The 24,078-nt window shown below is 35.5% G+C and overlaps 1 long non-coding RNA gene and 1 pseudogene across 1 annotated transcript; both read left to right on the top strand.

Moving 5' to 3' along the window:
• Nucleotides 2,722–8,688, top strand: LOC107637108 (annotated as a pseudogene).
• LOC107635015 lies at nucleotides 21,340–23,028 on the top strand. Its single transcript, XR_001619091.2, has 3 exons — nucleotides 21,340–21,413; nucleotides 21,894–22,027; nucleotides 22,701–23,028. It is a non-coding gene; the product is annotated as an uncharacterized LOC107635015 (long non-coding RNA).

Raw genomic sequence — 24,078 nt, 5'->3', positions numbered from 1 at the left:
ATAAATTGATCTTCATATATAACTGTTAAAATTATTGACATAGATTAGGAGGAAGAGGAAAAAACACTGGTTAATCAAAGCCCTCCTTATTGTTAACTTCTCATTAACTTGAAAATCTTGAAAATTAAATGAAAACTTCTCATACCCCTCTGAAGTGGTACCCAACTTTCTGCAGGATGGAGCTTTGCTGTTGGCTTTTTCTTTCTTTGTTTCCGTACTCTACCAAAATATAGTAATAGAATAGTATAGAGGTATTTAAAAAAAAACGGTATTTAAAATTTTAAATCAAGAAAAATTAATGTGAAAATTTTATTTTCTAATTTGTAAGAGTTAAGAAGTCAATATTTTTCCACCAATACCAGTTAATTCTTTTAATTTTAAATTTTAAATTCTTAAATTATATACCGTAAATTTTAATTTTAAATTACCAATTCTCCAAAAATAAAAATTAAAAAAATAATTAAAAAAATTACTATTATTAACTACTTAAAAATTGGTTCTTATACTTTTTCAATTTGTAAAATAAAAACTCTATTTCAACAACTTTTAAAATATAACTAAGCTTGAAAGAGAAAATTGGTGATAAAAATAGTTTATTAAAAAAAAAAAAGAGTATGAGAGAGAGATAGGGAAAAGTGTCATACATTTGAGGTTGAAGCAAAGACTAATGTTGCATGAACACATAACAAGAATAAACATAAAACAAAGTCTGTGCTGAATTTATATTAGGTGTCGCCATGCATGCAGCTGAATCTGGCAAATAAGATGAATAACAATATTAAGGAAACAAATTTTCAAGAAACTGGCACATGTAATTTAAATGGATCAAGTTTGCCTCAACACAATGGACTCTCAAATAAATCTTTGACTACTCATTCCAGTGGCTAATATTTTGACTTTGAATTTAACCTTAGCTTGTGCATGCAAAAGTTCAACGCCCAAAAAATCTATCATTAAAGTAATAAAATAAGACCAAAATAAATACAATACTATTTCTATATAATGAATATTATACAATACAAAGCAAGACCAAAAATTCTATGAGAGGATGGCAGCGGCGACTCAGAGATAGTGTCGAGGTGAGGCTTCTAGAGAATAAGACGGCAGGGTCTGCTAGTGCTTGTGTGAGTGGGGGTGGAGAGCTTCTGATATGTTGCTGCAGCGTGTTGGTTGGGAGGGGGAGGGATGGGAACGAGGAAGTAGATATTGCCGCGACGGAGGTCAGCGTGGGGAGAAACGATGAGGAGATTGGGGGAAGAAAGGTTCTTGAGGACATGGTTAGGATGTGCTCTCATGACGTCAGCAGCCTTGATGGTGCAAGTGGTGATCTCTTCAACTCTGGCCTCTGGCATTACTATTCGTATCACGTCTAGTGCCCCGCATGGCAAGATGCATGATATGCATCCCCCTATGCTCTTCTTCATTATCCACATTCCACATCTTCCTACCCACAATACACACACTTTCTTCTTTTCTCCTTATATATATATTTTTTCTCTCCCTACATTTTTTATTCTAAAACTCACTTGCATTTATCTTCCATATTAACCATACGCTTTGTACCAAGAGCCAAACACCTATTATAAAAAAGTAATCAGTACAAGAAAGAGGGAGAAAAACCTAGATCAGATTAGTTTCTAATTGAAAAATATCTGAAGCATAGCATCTCAGATTAAGGATAGCCCTACAGTTACCAAGTAATTCCACTAGTGCAAATAAAAGGAGAATTCTATGACACAACAGCATTTTCCTTTTCTTTTTCCTTTTTCTCTTGTTACCCATACTCATGCACTTAGACTAGCCCTGAAATAAAATATTATATATATACGTCTGCATTCCCATTCCCATTCGGCCATTCCCATCCCCTTACTATCGGCCATTCCCATCTCTATATATAGGTCCGCATATTCTTCTCATAAACACAAACTTTCACTTTTACCCCATCTTCTTCTCCAACGTAGCTTTAATAATGAAGAGCATAAGGGGATGCATATAATGCATCCTACCATGCGGGGCATTGGACGTGATACAAATAGTTCACTCCAATGGCAGAATTGAAGAGCTCACTGCTCGCACCATCAAGGCTGCTGACGTGATGAGAGCTCATCCTAACCATATCATCAAGAAATATTCTTCATCCAACCTCGTCATCGTTCCTCCCAAGGCTGATCTCCATCGCGGCAACATCTACCTGCTCGTTCCCCTCCCTCCCCCTCCCCCTCCCAACCAACACGCTGCGACAGTACATCAGCAGCTCTCTACCTCCACTCACACAAGCACCAGCAGCCGTCTTACTCTCTCGAGGCGAGGCCTCGGCACCATCACAGGGAATATAGATGAACTGATAGAAGAACGATAGAAACTGTTCTTCTTAGTTGCGCCTTTCTATATGACATCTTCTATATGACATCTTCTGGGTATCAATGCACCACAACCAAGGCAAATATAGCTAAAGAAGCTGGTGCTTCAGCGATCCTCATTACAAATAATCGGACAGGTGTTTGCATGTAACTTGCTAAAAATTCTTTTTGGATCTCGCTTTCTTTCATTTTGTTTCTTCATTATGGTTTCAAAATTAGAGGAGATCCTGTGGATTCTAGCATTTGGAAATGTTAAATAAAAAATTTTTGTTCATTATTTGTTTGCTTGAGTAAACACAGATGTCGCAATAAAGGGTTATACTATATTTCGTTTTAAGCAACTGTTCTCTGTCTCTACTGTGCAGAACTTTTCAAGATGGTTTGTGAAGAGAATGAAACTGATATTGATATTGGAATTCCTACTGTGATGCTTCCACAAGATGCTGGTGAAAACATTAAATTGCACTCTTAAGTGTCTGTGCAGTTATACTCTCCGCTGCGCCCATTAGTTGATGTAGCGGAAGTGTTTTTATGGCTTATGGCTGTTGGTACCATTCTCTGTGCTTCTTATTGGTCTGCCTGGACAACTAGAGAGGCTGCTGTTGAGCGTAAGAAGCTATTAAAGGTTACTTGGTTCCTTTTCATGCCAATTTTATATATATATGCTATTATTTTTTGTTCTAATTTTGCTCCTTCGGAAGAAAGTTTTCTTCTCATACTTAAAAAGGCATCAATCCAGCTGTTGATACATAGTCATGTTTAACTTGCAGGATGCTTCGGATGAATATTTGAATACTGAGAATGCTGGTTCTACTGGTTATGTAGAAATCAGTACCATGGCAACAATTTCTTTTGTTGTGATCGCTTCTTGTTTCTTGCTTATGCTTTACAAATTAATGGCATCCTGGTTTATTGAAGTTCTGGTGGTTCTATTTTGCATTGGTGGTGTTGAGGTGAGTTATTCTTTTCCAGACTTTGTTCCAGTTTATTACGATCACTCCCTCACGCCTCCTTTTCGTGTAGATTAGTATTAGTAATCCATTATTGATCATTTCATAGTAACGAGTTTCCTTTAAACTTTTAGGTACAAACATTTTTCTAACTGTCCAACTCTTCACAGTTCACATATGTATTGTTAACTTCTCATTAACTTGAAAATCTTGAAAATTAAATGAAAACTTCTCATACCCCTCTGAAGTGGTACCCAACTTTCTGCAGGATGGAGCTTTGCTGTTGGCTTTTTCTTTCTTTGTTTCCGTACTCTACCAAAATATAGTAATAGAATAGTATAGAGGTATTTAAAAAAAAACGGTATTTAAAATTTTAAATCAAGAAAAATTAATGTGAAAATTTTATTTTCTAATTTGTAAGAGTTAAGAAGTCAATATTTTTCCACCAATACCAGTTAATTCTTTTAATTTTAAATTTTAAATTCTTAAATTATATACCGTAAATTTTAATTTTAAATTACCAATTCTCCAAAAATAAAAATTAAAAAAATAATTAAAAAAATTACTATTATTAACTACTTAAACGTTGGTTCCTATACTTTTTCAATTTGTAAAATAAAAACTCTATTTCAACAACTTTTAAAATATAACTAAGCTTGAAAGAGAAAATTGGTGATAAAAATAGTTTATTAAAAAAAAAAAAGAGTATGAGAGAGAGATAGGGAAAAGTGTCATACATTTGAGGTTGAAGCAAAGACTAATGTTGCATGAACACATAACAAGAATAAACATAAAACAAAGTCTGTGCTGAATTTATATTAGGTGTCGCCATGCATGCAGCTGAATCTGGCAAATAAGATGAATAACAATATTAAGGAAACAAATTTTCAAGAAACTGGCACATGTAATTTAAATGGATCAAGTTTGCCTCAACACAATGGACTCTCAAATAAATCTTTGACTACTCATTCCGGTGGCTAATATTTTGACTTTGAATTTAACCTTAGCTTGTGCATGCAAAAGTTCAACGCCTAAAAAATTTATCATTAAAGTAACAAAATAAGACCAAAATAAATACAATACTATTTCTATATAATGAATATTATACAATATAAAGCAAGACCAAAAATTCTATGAGAGGATGGCAGCGGCGACTCAGAGATAGTGTCGAGGTGAGGCTTTTAGAGAATAAGACGGCAGGGTCTGCTAGTACTTGTGTGAGTGGGGGTGGAGAGCTTCTAATATGTTGCTGCAGTGTGTTGGTTGGGAGGGAGAGGGATGGGAACGAGGAAGTAGATATTGCCGCGACGGAGGTCAGCGTGGGGAGAAACGATGAGGAGATTGGGGGAAGAAAGGTTCTTGAGGACATGGTTAGGATGGGCTCTCATGACGTCAGCAGCCTTGATGGTGCAAGTGGTGATCTCTTCAACTCTGGCATTGGAGTGAACTATTCGTATCACGTCTAGTGCCCCGCATGGCAAGATGCATGATATGCATCCCCCTATGCTCTTCTTCATTATCCACATCCTTCCCTTTCCTACCCACAATACACACACTTTCTTCTTTTCTCCTTATATATATATTTTTTCTCTCCCTACATTTTTTATTCTAAAACTCACTTGCATTTATCTTCCATATTAACCATACGCTTTGTACCAAGAGCCAAACACCTATTATAAAAAAGTAATCAGTACAAGAAAGAGGGAGGAAAACCTAGATCAGATTAGTTTCTAATTGAAAAATATCTGAAGCATAGCATTTCAGATTAAGGATAGCCCTACAGTTACCAAGTAATTCCACTAGTGCAAATAAAAGGAGAATTCTATGACACAACAGCATTTTCCTTTTCTTTTTCCTTTTTCTCTTATTGCCCATACTCATGCTAGTTTTTTCTCTGTTTGCTGACAACACTTAATACGAAGAAAATAAAACGAAAAGTATACTAATGCGAAAATTAGTAATAGCACTTAGACTAGCCCAATATATAGACTGAAACAAAATCAAGCGGGGTTCAATACTATCAGAAAAAAATCAAGGGGTTATAGGTTTTCAAGATAATTAGTTTTCAATTTATTTTTTTCCGTTGACCATTGGCTTATGAGGGAAAATAATTAAGGTTCCTTTATCTTAAAATGAGAGAAGGAATATGTCACCACTCACAAGAGGTTATTGAGGACAATTCAACAATTTTGACTCTTCCAAGTCCTCCAAAGTACAATGTCCAAGCGGGCACAAGTGGTTTTGTTTGACTTATTTAAGCATCATATCTCGGATTCCATTTTTAAGATTATCTCTATGCAATAGGTTTTATAATCAGTTCACTTTTAATTAGAGTTTTTAATTTTTTAAATTTTCGTATTTTCTATTACTCTTAAGATTTTGTGAGAAAATAAAAATGATCTTTCCATGTATTAATTTATTAGCTTTTCTTTCAATACAGTTAGAATCCCTTTTAACCTTATCCGTTACGATAAGATTTTAAGTATAAATGTCGTTTATTTTGAATTTGGCATCCTCACTCACACTATATATTGTGATGGAAAAAAATTTGGTAACAAAAAATTTTCAGTCATAATTAGCCAAAACTTTCCATAAAAATATATCAAAATTAAATTTTTAATTATATATATTTATATTTGTATCACTTCTAGTTAAAATAGTTAGCGCTACACTTTTGTTAATTTGACTATATATATGGTTTATGTGAAATTAAGTTAAACTTTATATATAATTATATTATGTGATTATTTAGAAGAAGAGATAAACTTTGTTATGATGATTATATTATATGATAGGAAAAATTTTAAATATTTTTAAAATATATATGTATTAGCAATTTTAATTATTAATTTTAATTATAAAAAATATACATTATTTATTAATTGACATTAACAATTAAAATTATATTAATATTTTAAGAATGTTTAAAAATTTTCTATACGAAAAATGTATAGGAATATAAAGTAAGGTGTTAATATGTGTATAAAATATTAATATTGAAAGGATAGTACTATTATTATTATGGTGTAAATGTGGGGTGATGGAAGCAATAAAAACTTTATAGTTTATAGGATGGGTAACACAGAATGTGGGGTGATGGAAGCAACAAGAACTTTATAGTTTATAGGATGAGTAACACTAACAAAAGAGTAAAAGTAAAACTTTGAAAAGTCTATTCCCATTCGGCCATTCCCATTCCCTTTCACTCTCTCTCTTTCTCTTTATGTGACCCACATATTTTTCTAGCTAACTCTTTTTCTATATATATTTTGGTTTAACATTATACGGTTGCATCTTCTTCTCCAAAATGCGCGCAGATTCTTTCTTATAGCTTCCCCATCTTCTTCTCCAAGGAAATGGAGGTTCTTTTATCATACGTCAACTTTAAGCAACGTGTGCTAAGTCCGCTACTTTGGTTTGGAAAGCTAATTGATTTAGTACGTTTAGCTTGGAACTATTAAACTTTACCCAATCACCTAAGAAAAAACCAGTCTTACATTAAAATTTATTCTCTGATATCTATATCGCCTAATCCCACAAGCGGATTCAAGCCTTTTTTAAGAGTTTCTTTAAGTAATTACATAAGAGTTTAGCTTTAATAATGAAGAATAGCATAAGGGGATGCATATCATGTATCCTACCATGCGGGGCATTGGACGTGATACGTATAGTTCACTCCAATGGCAGAATTGAAGAGCTCACTACTCGCACCATCAACGTTGCTGACGTCATGAGAGCTCATCCTAACCATATCCTCAAGAAATATTCTCCCTCCAACCTTCTCATCGTTCCTCCCCACGCTGACCTCTATCGCGGCAATATCTACTTCCTCGTTCCCCTTCCTCCCCCTCCCAATCAACACGCTGCAGTAGTAGATCAGCAGGTCTCCACCTCCACTCACACAAGCACCAGCAGCCGTCTTACTCTCTGGAGGCCTCACCTCGACACCATCTCAGAGAATAGAGATGAACTGATAGAAGAATAATAGAAACTGTTCTTCTTAGTTGCGCCTTTCTATATGGCATCTTCTGGGTATTTGTCTCTAAGTGGTGGTTCCATGAGAGCATAATGATAGTGGTGAGTGTTCCCTTCTGTTTCATTCTCTACTAAGCTCGATTTTGGTCTCATAAACATGATGCATTTCTTCCACTTGAATTAATGAAACATTTTCACTTCTGTACAGGTAGCTCGAGGCGATAGGAGTGGAGAAGATGGTATCCCCATGCTGCTTAGCATAATTGGTTTTGGGGACATAATCTTATCGGGGCTTCTAGTCGCATTTTCACTAAGGTCGAAACGAAAGTCATATATATTCGTCTTCCCTAGTTTAAACACTTTAATCACTACATAAATGAAAAGAATCCCTTGTCTCATTTTAATGGTTCCTGGACTTAATTATTGTACCGATAAATTTACAGGTATGATTGGTTGGCAAAGAGGAACCTTCGGTCTGGATACTTCGTGTGGGCAATGAGTGCTTACGGTTTAGGTATGCTATTTCTATGTTTGATTCTTGGTATGACTTTAGTTGGTAGGATGTGTCAAAGGGTAATTTTCCATAAAAACTTTTGGACTTTATTTACTTTGTTACAAAATTGAGCCGGCTCACTTTCGGACCAGAATTAGGATGTAGATGAGAATTGAGATCACTGTTTGCTTGGTGTCTTTACATCATTCTCTTGAACTTTGATCTACAGGTCTCCTTCTAACATATGTTGCTTTGAACTTGATGGATGGGCATGGTCAACCAGCATTGCTTTATATCGTCCCGTTTACTCTTGGTTAGTACAATTGTTATTTCAACATGTTCGGGTGGCTGCCAAAGGCACCATTGAGAACTAATGTTAAACTTTATGCATGTTTCTTACTACGAGTTGTCATCGTGATTTACAAAAACTTGTATTGTTTTTAAAACCTTGGTTTTCTTCAAATGCAGGCACATTTTTGTTATTGGAAAAGAAGAGAGGTGAACTCAATCTTTTATGGATAAGAGGGGAACCAGAAATGCCTTGCCCTCATAACCAAGAGTCTCAACAATGAACGAAGTGATAATAGGGATAGTAGTATAGTGTACCATAGGTGTTGGTTTAATAGGAGACTGATAGAAACTCTAGGAGACTATGTAAACATTTGGAACTGTCATAACAAAAATTTCAACCAAATCATGTTATTAGCATGTACTTTATAGTTATATCAACAGCTAAGACTTTAAGATACTATTACTTTTATTAGATTAGATTTTTTATTTTATTTTTTTCTTAGATAGAAGATGGTATGAGATAAGAAGTAAGAAGATTTAAGAGCTTCCTCTTTGGCAATTGTTTTTTGCCTTAGGGAACATAGTGTTCTTTTGTAATTATCTTCTGCAAGTTTGCTTATATGAGGGTGTGGCCAAAAATGATGTCTTTGTCAAGCAAATGGCAATAAGGCAAGAGACATCACAGTCAACTCTCAATGAAGGAGCCCGCAGAGGATGGTGACAAGGGAAAAAAGAAAAAGAAAAAGAAAACAAAAACAAAAATTGTTGTATAAAGATGAAAGACTATAGTTATGTTACTTATAGCTAAAATTGAAATTGAAGTTGGATAAATTTCATTTTCCAAGTGTATTCTGTGATGAAGTAGTCTTACTCAAGTTGTAAATATTGATTATTGATTTCAGAGGTGAATGCCAATAACACGGTATCACTCAAATTTTTCATCGAATTAAACATAAATAATTAATTTTAGGTATCTATAGTTTAATTAAATTCTCGATTAGAAACTTTAACTTATAAAGTTTATAAATAGATTCAATTAGATATTGAGTAATTATTGTTATTTTTTTTCTAGAAAAAGGAATATTCAATTGGATGTTGCACTGGTACAATTTATTTTTTAAAATAAAAAACTATATCTACTAGTTTTTGGTCATGGACTAGAAACCCAAATCAACTGGCCCATAATGAATTCTGACGCAGGCCAAAATAGACAATCATAAGCCCAAAAAAATGGACAGAAAAGTGGCTCTTCCCGGGACAACGTTGTTTGATTTTGGCGCCATTTCCATTCCTTTCCCCACAGTGTGTTGTATTGTAATTAGGGGTGTTCAAAACGGATCCGGACCAAATAAAACCGATCGATCAAACCGAAAATACCGAAAATCGAATAAACCGAAAACCGAAAAAATCGAAAAAATACTTAATATTCTATAGTTTGTGAAAGCTTTGACATTTGTCTATGTTATTTCATTTTGTCAGTGAATATTGAATATTTTGTGGAAGCCATTATACTTACTAATGCTACTAATATGGAACCAGATCATTAACGAATATGTATTTAGATGTTGTGAGTTTGGGATTATTTTACAAATATAAATCACCTTGTTACTTATAAGCAAATACACCATAGTGAATTGGGGCAACAGTTACTTGTGTTGAGGGTGGCAGGACTGCTCTATAGATGCTTAAGCCTCCGCACAATTTCGATGCTTGTTTCATGGCTCACCAAATGCCAGAAATGGATCTAAAATCAAGATGTATCAGATACAGCAGAACATGACCACTAACAAAATTTGAAATTCACCACTAAGGGGCAAGAAAAGAAAAAGGATGTTTGCTGAATATGAGCAATGGTGCATAGCTGATCCGCAAAGCAGCGACGTTGAGTTGAAGGCAGCGCTGAATTGGGCTTGTGGAAGTGGAGGTGCAGATTGTAGTAAAATTCAAGTGAACCAACCATGCTTTCTCTTATTGCATTGAAAGCAGCTGCAAAAGTTGAGACAGGACTCAAACACCCCAAGAGACCTAATTGTGTTCCAATTACAATAGTGTCACAATCTTTGGTATTGACCTACAAAATTTGTGATGAGAAAAATGAGTTTCCATTTTATTTTTTGGAACGTGGAATTGGAGTCTCTTTATCTAAAGCTAAACTTTATATCACAAACCCTTTATAGACTTTGGACCAACCATCAAATATCACATGATATCAATCACACCACAGATTTTTTGTGAGTGGCTCATATGAATCCACCTTTAAGAGGTTGTAACAGTAAAATCTTTACAATTAATGATGTGTTTTGATTGATTTGTCTTCATGTGACTTCAAGGTTACAGATTCAAGTCGTAGAATCAGCTATTGATGATATTATCAGATTAGAGCTTATCAACTAGAACACAAACATAACAAATAAGTCAACAGAACATATTAAACTGACTGGATAGGAGATGATGCTCTTAATATGCTCTTATCAGATGATGCTCTTAAACTGGCCGAATGAGAATATTTCTTGAGGATATGGTTAGGATGAGCTCTCATGACGTCAGCAGCGTTGATGGTGCGAGTAGTGAGCTCTTCAATTCTGCCATTGGAGTGAACTATACGTATCACGTCCAATGCCCCGCATATTAGGATGCATGATATGCATCCCCTTATACTATTCTTCATTATTAAAGCTAAACTCTTGTGTAATTACTTAAAGAAACTCTTTAAAAAAGCTTGAATCCGCTTGTGGGATTAGGCGATATAGATATCAGAGAATAAATTTTAAGGTAAGAATGATTTTTTCTTAGGTGATTAGGTAAAGTTTAATAGTTCCAAGCTAAACGTACTAAATCAATTAGCTTTCCAAACCAAAGTAGCGGACTTAGCACACGGTGCTTAAAGTTGACGTATGATAAAAAACCTCCATTTTCTTGGAGAAGAAGATGGGGAAGCTATAAGAGAGAATCTGCGCGCATGTTGGAGAAGAAGATGCAACCGCATAATGTTAAACTAAAATTTATATAGAAAAAGAATTAGGTAGAAAAAGATGCGGGTCAGAGAGAGAGAGAGAGAGAGAGAGAGAGAGAGAGAGAGAGTATAATATAATCATCATAACAAAGTTTATCTCTTCTTCTAAATAATCACATAATATAATTATATATAAAGTTTAACTTAATTTCACATAAACCATATATATAGTCAAATTAACAAAAGTGTAGCCCTAACTATTTTAACTAGAAGTGATACAAATATAAATATATATAATTAAAAATTTAATTTTGATATATTTTTATGGAAAGTTTTGGCTAATTATGACTGAAAATTTTTTGTTACCAAATTTTTTTCCATCACAATATATAGTGTGAGTGAGGATGCCAAATTCAAAATAAACGGTATTTATACTTAAAATCTTATCGTAACGGATAAAGTTAAAAGGGATTCTAACTGTATTGAAAGAAAACCTAATAAATTAATACATGGAGAGATCATTTTTATTTTCTCACAAAATCTTAAAAGTAATAGAAAATACGAAAATTTAAAAAATTAAAAGCTCTAATTAAAAGTGAACTGATTATTAAACCTATTTCACAGAGACAATCTTAAAAATGGAATCCGAGATATGATGCTTAAATAAGTCAAACAAAACCACTTGTGCCCGCTTGGACATTGTACTTTTGGAGGTCTTGGAAGAGTCAAAATTGTTGAATTGTCCTCAATAACCTCTGGTGAGTAGTGACATATTCCTTCTCTCATGTTAAGATAAAGGAACCTTAATTATTTTCCCTCATAAGCCAATGGTCAACGGAAAAAATAAATTGAAAACTAATTATCTTGAAAACCTATAACCTCTTGATTTTTTTCTGATAGTATTGAACCCCGCTTGATTTTGTTTCAGTCTATATATTGGGCTAGTCTAAGTGCTATTACTAATTTTCGCATTAGTATACTTTTCGTTTTATTTTCTTCGTATTAAGTGTAGACAAAACTAGCATGAGTATGGGCAATAAGAGAAAAAGGAAAAAGAAAAGGAAAATGCTGTTGTGTCATAGAATTCTCCTTTTATTTGCACTAGTGGAATTACTTGGTAACTGTAGGGCTATCCTTAATCTGAGATGCTATGCTTCAGATATTTTTCAATTAGAAACTAATCTGATCTAGGTTTTCCTCCCTCTTTCTTGTACTGATTACTTTTTTATAATAGGTGTTTGGCTCTTGGTACAAAGCGTATGGTTAATATGGAAGATAAATGCAAGTGAGTTTTAGAATAAAAAATGTAGGGAGAGAAAAAATATATATATAAGGAGAAAAGAAGAAAGTGTGTGTATTGTGGGTAGGAAAGGGAAGGATGTGGATAATGAAGAAGAGAATAGGGGGATTCATATCATGCATCTTGCCATGCGGGGCACTAGACGTGATACGAATAGTTCACTCCAATTCCAGAGTTGAAGAGATCACCACTTGCACCATCAAGGCTGCTGACGTCATGAGAGCCCATCCTAACCATGTCCTCAAGAACCTTTCTTCCCCCAATCTCCTCATCGTTTCTCCCCACGCTGACCTCCGTCGCGGCAATATCTACTTCCTCGTTCCTATCCCTCCCCCTCCCAACCAACACGCTGCAGCAACATATCAGAAGCTCTCCACCCCCACTCACACAAGCACTAGCAGACCCTGCCGTCTTATTCTCTAGAAGCCTCACCTCGACACTATCTCTGAGTCGCCGCTGCCATCCTCTCATAGAATTTTTGGTCTTGCTTTGTATTGTATAATATTCATTATATAGAAATAGTATTGTATTTATTTTGGTCTTATTTTGTTACTTTAATGATAAATTTTTTAGGCGTTGAACTTTTGCATGCACAAGCTAAGGTTAAATTCAAAGTCAAAATATTAGCCACCGGAATGAGTAGTCAAAGATTTATTTGAGAGTCCATTGTGTTGAGGCAAACTTGATCCATTTAAATTACATGTGCCAGTTTCTTGAAAATTTGTTTCCTTAATATTGTTATTCATCTTATTTGCCAGATTCAGCTGCATGCATGGCGACACCTAATATAAATTCAGCACAGACTTTGTTTTATGTTTATTCTTGTTATGTGTTCATGCAACATTAGTCTTTGCTTCAACCTCAAATGTATGACACTTTTCCCTATCTCTCTCTCATACTCTTTTTTTTTTAATAAACTATTTTTATCACCAATTTTCTCTTTCAAGCTTAGTTATATTTTAAAAGTTGTTGAAATAGAGTTTTTATTTTACAAATTGAAAAAGTATAAGAACCAATTTTTAAGTAGTTAATAATAGTAATTTTTTTAATTATTTTTTTAATTTTTATTTTTGGAGAATTGGTAATTTAAAATTAAAATTTACGGTATATAATTTAAGAATTTAAAATTTAAAATTAAAAGAATTAACTGGTATTGGTGGAAAAATATTGACTTCTTAACTCTTACAAATTAGAAAATAAAATTTTCACATTAATTTTTCTTGATTTAAAATTTTAAATACCGTTTTTTTTTTAAATACCTCTATACTATTCTATTACTATATTTTGGTAGAGTACGGAAACAAAGAAAGAAAAAGCCAACAGCAAAGCTCCATCCTGCAGAAAGTTGGGTACCACTTCAGAGGGGTATGAGAAGTTTTCATTTAATTTTCAAGATTTTCAAGTTAATGAGAAGTTAACAATAAGGAGGGCTTTGATTAACCAGTGTTTTTTCCTCTTCCTCCTAATCTATGTCAATAATTTTAACAGTTATATATGAAGATCAATTTATTTTGAATATCATAAATAATGTTTACTTGTGACACCAATAAAATTCAAGAACAAATAAGAAAATATGTCTGTATAGTGTATATGTCCTTGTCTGTGGACATATCAATTAATGTATGTCAAGAACTAACGTGCTTCCAACAACTATCAATATTGAGTTATTCCTTGATTTCCTTAATTAGTATAGAAGTGCAAGGAAAAACATTTTTTTCTCCATGTTTTATTATCTTTTATAGATTCATTAAGCGTGATATTAGAGAAAAATATTAAGTGATCAATATTTTAATTTTTTCTTGATTTGTCTTGTATTTAAAATTAGTATTAAGCAACTAAGCATAATTATGTATGACAAATGTATTTAATTATTTTACTTTAAAAAGTTTATTTATTCTGCTATGAAAATTTTGATTATTTTAAAGATTTAACTAAAATATATCTTTAAAGAGAAATGTTATTTATACACTAAAATCAGTTATTAAAATTAGTCATCAATGTATTTGTGTATAAATATATTTGTGATTTAATTTATTTTCAATGTGTATTTATATTCTAACATGTATTTTATACTGATAACTGACTTTAGTGGCTGATTTTGGTATTGTTCATACCCTGGCCCAACGCTAAGGCCCAGGATCCAAGTAAAAAGGCCCAACCCCAAAGAATTGAGCCTTACACTACTCAAACCAGATGCCACGAAGTCGGCCATAGTCACGACTTGCTCTAAAGAAGTCGGTACGAGGATTAGCTGGCAGATAAAACTTCCCTCAAGAGGATAACTGCCCCTAGAATCTCTCTAACCACTTCCAAGAGCCATATCTCAACCTCCCTAAGATAAAGGGGCGGTTATTCCCCTTAAAAGGTGGAACTACTCCAACGGTGGTTATGGGTTCACCCCTATAAATACACTGACACTTCTCAGGTATCTCAGAAGCCCAATACTCTCTAGACTTGTTTTGCTCCCTTTGCTGACTTTGGCATCGGAGTGTCTTTGCAGGTACCACCCCCTCTCCTCGTACGAACAAGTCGGACGGAGCCCGTGGATCGATAACCCACTCGCAGGCCTCCTCTTTCATACGTTTGGGCCAACTAATACGATCCAGTCCATAAATCTCCGGTTACCCACCGTAACATTGGCGCCGTTGCCGAGGACCCGAGAGATCAACCAGTGATGGCGGACAGATCCCCCGAAGAGGGTCATGTGGAATCAGATTCCGAACAAGAAAATCTGGATGCTAGAAACAATGACGCAGACTTGACCCTCCACCAAGGAACCAACGATCAGCATAGAGAGGGTACCTCCGGAGTCAAAAATCCAAAGGTGAATTCCTCAGAAGGGCGCGAGTCGGAAAAAGACGGACCATCCCATGCAACTAAACTCATGGGATTAGTCCATGTCCATCAAAGTCGCCTGGAACAGTTGGAACAGGAATGGGAGCGACAAAGGGAGACGGAAAAGAACCTAAAAGAGGAGATGAAACGACGAAAAGAGTTAGAAAGAAAACTCTTGAAGTTGGAATCCTCCCTCAAAGGTCGGGACTCCCGCGACGAACGAGAAGAGTTGCACCTCGGAGGGGAGGATCCTTTCAGCAAGGACGTAATGAGGGCAAAAGTTCCGAGGAACTTCAAAAGCCCCGATATGGACCTCTATGACGGAACCACGGATCCAAAGCATCACTTAAGCAATTTCAAAAGTCGGATGTATCTGGCTGACGCTTCTGACGCTACGCGATGCAAAGCTTTCCTGACTTTCCTGTCGAAAGCAGCGATGAAGTGGTTTGACAGCCTCCCTCCGAGGTCAGTCACCAGTTTTGAAGACCTCTCAAGGAAGTTTTTGATGAGGTTCTCCATCCAGAAAGACAAAGTCAAACATGCACCAAGCCTCCTAAGAATAAAGCAGGAGGTCGGGGAATCCTTACGAGCCTATATGGAAAGGTTCAACAAAGCATGTTTAGAAATCCAAGACCTGCCCACCGAAGCAGTCATAATGGGGTTAGTCAATGGGCTTAGAAAAGGTCCCTTCTCACAGTCCATATCTAAAAGACACCCCACCTCCTTAAGTGATGTACAGGAAAGAGCTGAAAAGTACATCAACATGGAGGAAAATGCTAGACTGAGAGATTCGAGTTGGCGACCTGGGCACCTTCCCTCAACAAAAGAGAGGGAGAGGGAACCCAAGAAGAAGGAAGAACTCGGTCTCGATAGACCAAGGAAATATCACTCTTATACTCCTCTAAAGGTTTCTATAGTGGATGTATACAGAGAGATCTGCAATACTGAAAGGCTGCCACCTCCCAGACCCATTAAAAATAAAAAAAGGGGGTAGTCGCAGCGACTACTGTGAGTACCATAAAATATATGGTCACTCCATAAATGACTGTTACGACCTTAAAAATGTGATAGAAAAGCTGGCTAGAGAAGGCCAGCTTGACAGATATCTCATAGAAAGGTCGGATGGTCATGGGAAGAGAAAGCGAGACGATATGGATAGAAGAGACCCACCACCACAGACTCCGGAGAGACATATCCATATGATCTCAGGAGGATTTGCGGGAGGGGGACTCACTAAATCCTCTCGCAAAAGACATTTCAAGCGAGTCTGCCAGGTCGGAGGAGAACCATCCGACCTCCCCACCATTTCATTCACAAGAGAAGATGGGCAAGGAATAATTCCTGGGCACGATGACCCAGTAGTAATTACTATGATCCTAGCCAATGCCCATCTCTACAGAACCCTAGTAGATCAAGGGAGCTCAGCGGACATCCTTTTCAAGCCCGCTTTTGACAAACTAGGGTTGGATGAGAAAGAATTAAGAGACTACCCCGACACCTTGTACGGACTAGGCGACACACCAATAAGACCACTAGGATTTCTACCCCTACACACTACCTTTGGAAAAGGGGAAAAATCCAAAACTCTGAGTATAGACTTCATAGTCATCGATGTAGGGTCAGCATATAATGCCTTGATTGGCAGAGCTACCCTTAATCGACTCGGAGCGGTGGTGTCAACTCCCCACCTTTGCATGAAATTCCCGACCCCAGCGGGAATAGCAACGGTGAGGGGAGATCAGAAACTGGCAAGAAAATGCTATAATGAAAGCCTGAACCTGAGGGGAAAAGGCAAAGAAGTCCACGCCATAGAACTCGGCGGTGCAAGGGCCCGAGAAGAGCTGCGACCACAGCCGGGAGGAAAAACTGAGGAAATACAGGTCGGCAAAGAGGAAGGAAAAAACACTAACATAGGAGCCGACCTAGGGGAAACCCTAAAGCAAGGGTTGACTAAGCTCCTAAGAGAAAATTCCGACCTCTTTGCCTGGAAAGCTTCCGATATGCCTGGGATACACCCCGAGCTTATGTCCCACAAGCTCTCGGTATACCCAGGGTCCCGACCTGTACAACAGAGAAGGTGCAAGCTCGGCCCAGAACGAGCTCTGGTAGTGGAAGAGCAAGTGCAGGCACTCCTAGAAGCCGGCTTCATCAGAGAAGTCAAATATCTAACATGGCTAGCGAATGTAGTCCTAGTCAAGAAGCAAAATGGCAAATGGAGGATGTGCGTCGACTACACCGACTTAAATAAGGCATGTCCCAAGGACCCTTATCCACTCCCAAGCATTGATACCCTTGTAGACTCTAGCTCGGGGTATCAATACTTGTCATTCATAGATGCCTACTCGGGATATAACCAAATCCCGATGCATGAGCCAGATCAGCAGAAAACATCATTCATCACGCCCAGAGCAAATTTTTGCTATGTGGTCATGCCATTTGGATTAAAAAATGCAGGAGCCACATACCAAAGGCTGATGAACAAAGTGTTTGCCCCCCACCTTGGAAGCTTAATGGAAGTCTATGTAGACGACATGCTGGTGAAAACCAAAAAAGAGGCCGACCTCTTAGCAGACTTCTCGCAAGTGTTTGACACCATAAGGGCACACGGGATGAGGCTAAATCCCGCAAAATGTACCTTCGCGGTGGAAGCTGGAAAATTTCTAGGGTTTATGCTGACACAAAGGGGATCGAAGCAAATCCCGATAAGTGTAGAGCTATCCTAGAGATGAAAAGCCCGACTTGTCTAAGAGAGGTCCAGCAGCTAAACGGCCGACTTGCATAATAATATTGATTCACGGAATGATGAGGTGGTTAGATGGAGGCCACACTAAACTGATAAAACATTTTTGACGTCTAAATAGAATAGAAACGATATCGTTTAGGATATTTTGAGGGATTTTAATATGTTAGAATATTATTTTATATCTCTCACGAAGTCTCTTCTTCTTCTCCTTATTTTCTTCAATAGCGCCATTTTAAAAGGAGTTTTTTTGGTGGTTTTTTTGAAAGAAAATAACCACACTGGAATCATTTCATTTCTGTCCAGAGTGGTCTAAGGAGAAGCATTTTGATTGATAGAGATAACTAAAATAAATAAAAAAAAACTAAATAGACATTAACTACTCCTCTATTTTTCTTGATCATAGATTTTTTCTTCATTTTTTTTTTGCATTGTTAAGTCAATATCCATTCATTTATCTTTTTTTTTTTGCATTTGTATTTTGTCGATGAGTTTGTGTTAAGGTTTGCTTTTTGTGATGTTTTAACTTTTTGTTTATTTTTGTTTGTTGTGATCATGATAACTATTGTGGGAATGTGTTGTAAATAAAAGTAGTTTTGTATCTAGTTTATTAGTTTTTATGGTAGGTTAGAGTATACAATAAGGACCATACTTTAGAAATGCCTAGACTTGATCCAAATCTGTTAGATATGTTCTTTATCAGAGACTACTACAAACAGGTTGAGTATGATAAAATGGAGTGTTGTTGGTGGTTGACTCCTAACAGATCATTGGAGACTGGTTTAAGAGAACTCAATTCTGATACCGAGCTTCTGGAGATGTACTTCCATGCTAAAAGAAACAATGAATTGGTGCATGTGTACAATGAATGCATAAAATGACACATATGCATTTCATATCAATGCTCTTTCTGGCCAGGCATTATGAAAAAAGTTAATCTATAAGGCTGCGTTTGTTTACAGAGATAAAACACTGGAATAGAGAGACAGAGACACAAAATTGTGTTTGACAGAAGAGACATGGATAGAGACAATGTGTCCAGAGACACTAAATTAGTGTATTTTGTGTCCATCCTGACAGGAAGGACACAGAGACACTAACAAGGGAAACAACTTATTTTTCATTTTTTCTTTCATTATTCTTGTTAATTTTTCATAATTAAATTTTTTATTGTTATATTTTTCATCTCAAATTTTTTGAATGAAAAAAAATGAGAATAAATTAGATTTTCATAATTTGTTCTAATTTATCACCAAACAGAATACAAGAACACAAAACTTTGTGTGTCTGTCCATCAATATCTTGTCCTATCATGTTCTCATGTCTTGTCCTATCCTGTTCTCAGAAACAAACACAGGCTAATAGACCGCAAACACCCACGTATAAAAGATTCCAAGAGAACTAAAGAAGAAACGAAAGAAAAATGCTGATGAAGGTCCTGCGGAAGACAAGAAGCAGAACACCACCAAGCTGAAGAGGACATGTAAAGAAAATTCTTGCCACCATTATAATATTAAAAAAGTCACAACAAGAGGAACTGCCTCTAGATAAGGTTGAAGATGAGGTTGTAGTTGTTGCAGCAACTGCTATTGATGTTGCATCTGATGAAGCTGTTACAAGTACTGAGAATCAAATTTCAAGTGCTGCAAATAAAGTCTAAGATGAAAGTAATGCTACTGAGATTAAATTTGATATGAGCCAACATGTTATGTTAGAAAATAAACTTTCACCAGGTATTAAATATGGTTTTCTTTTAAAATTTCTTTGTATTTCTCTTTCCATCCAATTGAATATTTTGCTATAACTGTTAAAAGGGTGCAACAATTGCTGTGCACTTCTAGGTAAGGCCATCAAAACTTACCTCTAAATGAAGACAACGTCGTACCAAAATTATTTCACTACTAACAACTGCACTAGTTTTAATTAGTCCACCAGCCATCACTGTTCTAGTTTCAAGTACTTCACTAGTCACCATTGCTCTAGTTTAATTTCAAGTACTTAACCACTATCGATTGTTCCAGTTTCAAGTACTCCACTAGCAACAAGTGCTCTTATTAATCCGATAGTTGGTGCATTTGTAGCTACAACTTTAAAACTGAGCAGTTTCATGTGATTTGTACCAATTCCGAAATTCAAGCCACTAAAAAGTTCCAAGAATTGAACTAATGCATCGAGATATTTTGGTGGTGACATTTTGGTTTTAAACATTTACCTTTAGAGCTATTAAGTTCCATGTCTATGTTAGAGTGTATGTGTTATGTTTCTTATTTAAATACTCTATCTGTGACATATTTTTTTATGGTGTCTAGTTTGACACACGAAAGTTTAAAAATATTTTATATAGTGTGAATGTTATTAGTAAATATTTTCGTTTTGTTACTGTTCTTTAGCTTCATTTTTAAATTATAAGTTAGCAACAACAATGACAAAATAGAATATTAATCATTTCTATTCATCTGTTTATAAAGTACAACCATCATATCTAGACTTTTTTATTATACAATATCTAAATTGAACTTCACCATTTTCATGCTATGCAGACAACTGTCACAATTACTAACATAATAACTAACAACAAACAGAATGCCACTTTTAGAGCCCTAACTTCGGATTTTAAGCTTCCAATCTTTCTGATGAATTTTATTATCCATTCCTTTATTTCAAATCCAGGATCAGCTCTACCAATTATTTTTTTTTTCATGCTGAACTTTGTCAGCCCGCATAAAAAAACCACACCACCTCTTGCTAACACTCTGCAACCACATTTCATGGCCATGGAGAAGAAATGTTATATATTGAAAGAGCAACGAAATTAGCTACATACATTAACAAAAATCACTGGTTGACCTCTCTGAATTTGCATCTATTCTTGACTATTTGAGGACGGATCGGCTGCCACACCCACACCTCTCTGGAAGCCGTTCGTAAATGCTTTTGGTGGTTCTCCTCTCACAGCTTCTCTCAGAGCGTCGGTTGTTGGAGCTACCAACAATGCTGTTGCCTCCACCCATTATCACTTTTTCAAAACACGCCTAACAACGACAGAAAAGAAGAAGGATAGTGACTTCTAATGGTAGACGCAACTTTCTGGAGTTTAAATTGGGATTAGAGCTATAAACTACTATAAGAACTAAATTGAGTTAAATAGTTATAATAATTTTGTAATATAGTTATGGATTGTCCCGCGTAACCACTGTCCAACTACGTCATCATTCTGTTCACGAATATTAGTCAGAATATACCTCAAAGACGATCAAAAGTCAATATTGTTAAGACCAAAATAAAGTTGAGGCAATTACAAATTAAAAAATAAGATTAAACCTCAACTACAAATTTAGTTCAAGAACCAATTTAAGATTTAACTCATCGAATAATTCATAAGTTATTATGATTTAAATTCTAAAGAAGAAACAACATAGATCCACTGTGATTCGTATTATATTTTTTCTCTAGAGAGTTTGATGATGGAGATATAGATGAGGAGATCGATCCTGCATTACAGGAAAAACTTGACAGGTGGAGCTAGACCATATTCTAAGTGCAGTGTTTACACTTCATGCCACCATGAAAATGGAAAAATGGTGGTCAATGAAAGTACCAATGTAAGGGGTATGATGTAGGAATAGAGAAGAATTAATCAATTAGAGGGAATTTAGAGAGAATTAAGAGGGAGAGAGATAATTCCATAAAAAGAATTCCAGAAAAAGAACTATATTCATTACTCAATTCATGATTTTCTATTATATTTTGCAATATCTATTTATAGTAAATCAATTACTAATGAAACTATCCTAATTGGGCCTTGGCCTATATTTTACTCATTACACAATAATCATGAAATTCTTGTTAAACTCCTTCTGTGTTGTCCTTCCCTGCCACTTTGGATAAAAGAAGGCATGGGTTTGATATGAAGAAATGTCTGCATGATGTTCATATTGATGTACTCTTGTGATTTGATATGCCAAAATCTTATTTGCTCAATACCCTTTGATGCAGGGAAGTGGAAGATTTCGCCCGCATATTAAATTCTGACTGGCCAGAGAGGATGCAGGAACTGTTGTCATTGGGGCAAGAAAGAAAAGCAATGCCTTTTACATCCAATGGAAACAGTTTTTTAAGACGAAATGCTTGTATGTTCATCGCTGAGTTTGTTTTAGTGACGTTGTTTACCATTTATATGCTTGTTAGTAGAACGTTTTAAATCATTTTTAAAAAACAAATAATAAAATGTTTTCTTCTTTTTATGTCCTTTTAAAATCATTCTAGTTTGCTTTTGCTCCTACATTTTGGTCAGCTAGAGCCAAGGTTGTCAAATATCCGCTATATCGGCGCAATAGCGCTATTGCGTGGCGGAAATTTAACAAAACATAATGAGCCGCAATCCGCTATTGATGACCTTGCCTAGAGCCGATTTCCGCTTTCTTTAGCTGCTAAAACTTGTTTTCTCTTGCTTAATATTTAATATATGTTAAGCTTGTTGCATGTGCTATATATGAGAAGCTGAGTGAAAATTGCATCTTTCCATGTGTATCATCTTTTAGAACCATGAAGTGGGGCATTATTGCCAGAGAGATTTCTTTCCTTACCCTTTTGAATTGGCATGATGAATTTGGTAACTGACTTGTTTATTGTTTCCCTGAATAACTCTCTAGTTTATTCAGTGTGTAGTTAATACACCACTTTGCCATGATTATTGCTTTCTGTTTTCTGATATAACATGCTATAAAAATAATAGTATTTAATGTCATTTCATCCACTTATGTCTTTTGATTCACTACACTAATTAAAAATTTATCTATGCAGAGGACTTGACCTCATGATACTGTCACACAAACAAGAAGGAATCAGCGGAAAATGGATCCTTACAAGCCCCCACACAAATGGCCTGTGGCTTGAACAATTTTGAGAGGTGCTGACAAGCCTTAGGAAAGTGCTACATGTCAGTTATTTATTTGTTTTTCTAATTCACTGTTCAATTTTATTCATTATTGGTCCTTGGCCCCAGGCACAATTTGATGCTGGAGGCTGCCTCTTGTGCCAATAGAAAATAAATAGTAGGATGGGCTTGTATGTAATAATGTTGTATCTTTGTGCATTGATTGCTTGAGTTTTGAAAGAAGTTTCTTACTCTAATCCATTTCTGTGTTGACAAATTGTTAAAAATTGGGTTGTGATCATATATTCATTTTTGTACTCCTAATGTGACTCGTAGACTCTGTAGTTGTTGGAGTAATTTTTTTTCTTCACATAAGTAATGATTTAAAACTCATTCCATATAAGATGAGATTGAAGAGAAGAGTGTAATTCATGGGTCTGGATTGATCATTTGGAAGATGGTTTTTCCTTTTGCTACCCATTTGGTTCATAATTGCATGTGATATTTGGTTATATTGATAATTTTTTCCTTTTTCTTCTAAATAATCAATATTTACAACTTGAGTAAGACTACTTCATTAAGAGTGACTTGGGATCTTGGAAGAAATAGAGAAAGAAAATGACTTAAATGAGTAAAACAAGGGACATGAGCCAAGCCTACATTAATGATATTTCATCACAGAATACACTTGGAAAATGAAATTTATCCAACTTCAATTTCAATTTTAGTTATAAGTAACATAACCATAATCTTTCATCTTCATACAACAGTTTTCATTTTCGTTTTCTTTTTCTTTTTCTTTTTTCTCTTGTCACCATCCTCTGCCGGGCCACTTCATTGAGAGTTGACTGTGATGTCTCTTGCCTTATTGCCATTTGCTTGACAAAGACATCATTTTTTGGCCACACCCTCATATAAGCAAACTTCCAGAAGATAATTACAAAAGAACACTATGTTCCCTAAGGTAAAAAACAATTGCCAAAGAGGAAGCTCTTAAATCTTCTTACTTCTTATCTCATACCATCTCCTATCTAAGAAAAAAAATAAAATAAAAAATCTAATCTAACAAAAGTAATAGTATCTTAAAGTCTTAGCTGTTGATATAACTATAAGTACATGCTAATAACATGATTTGGTTGAAATTTTGGTTATGACAGTTCCAAATATTTACATAGTCTCCTAGAGTTTCTATCAGTCTCCTATTAAACCAACACTTATGGTACACTATACTATTATCCCTATTATCACTTCGTTCATTGTTGAGACTCTTGGTTATGAGGGCAAGGCATTTCTGGTTCCCCTCTT

This window comes from Arachis ipaensis, chromosome B04 (assembly GCF_000816755.2).
Source record: "Arachis ipaensis cultivar K30076 chromosome B04, Araip1.1, whole genome shotgun sequence".
NCBI classification, from domain to species: domain Eukaryota; kingdom Viridiplantae; phylum Streptophyta; class Magnoliopsida; order Fabales; family Fabaceae; genus Arachis; species Arachis ipaensis.
The sequence above is the reverse complement of the archived record's forward strand: the minus strand, read 5'-3'. Positions and strand labels throughout refer to the sequence as shown.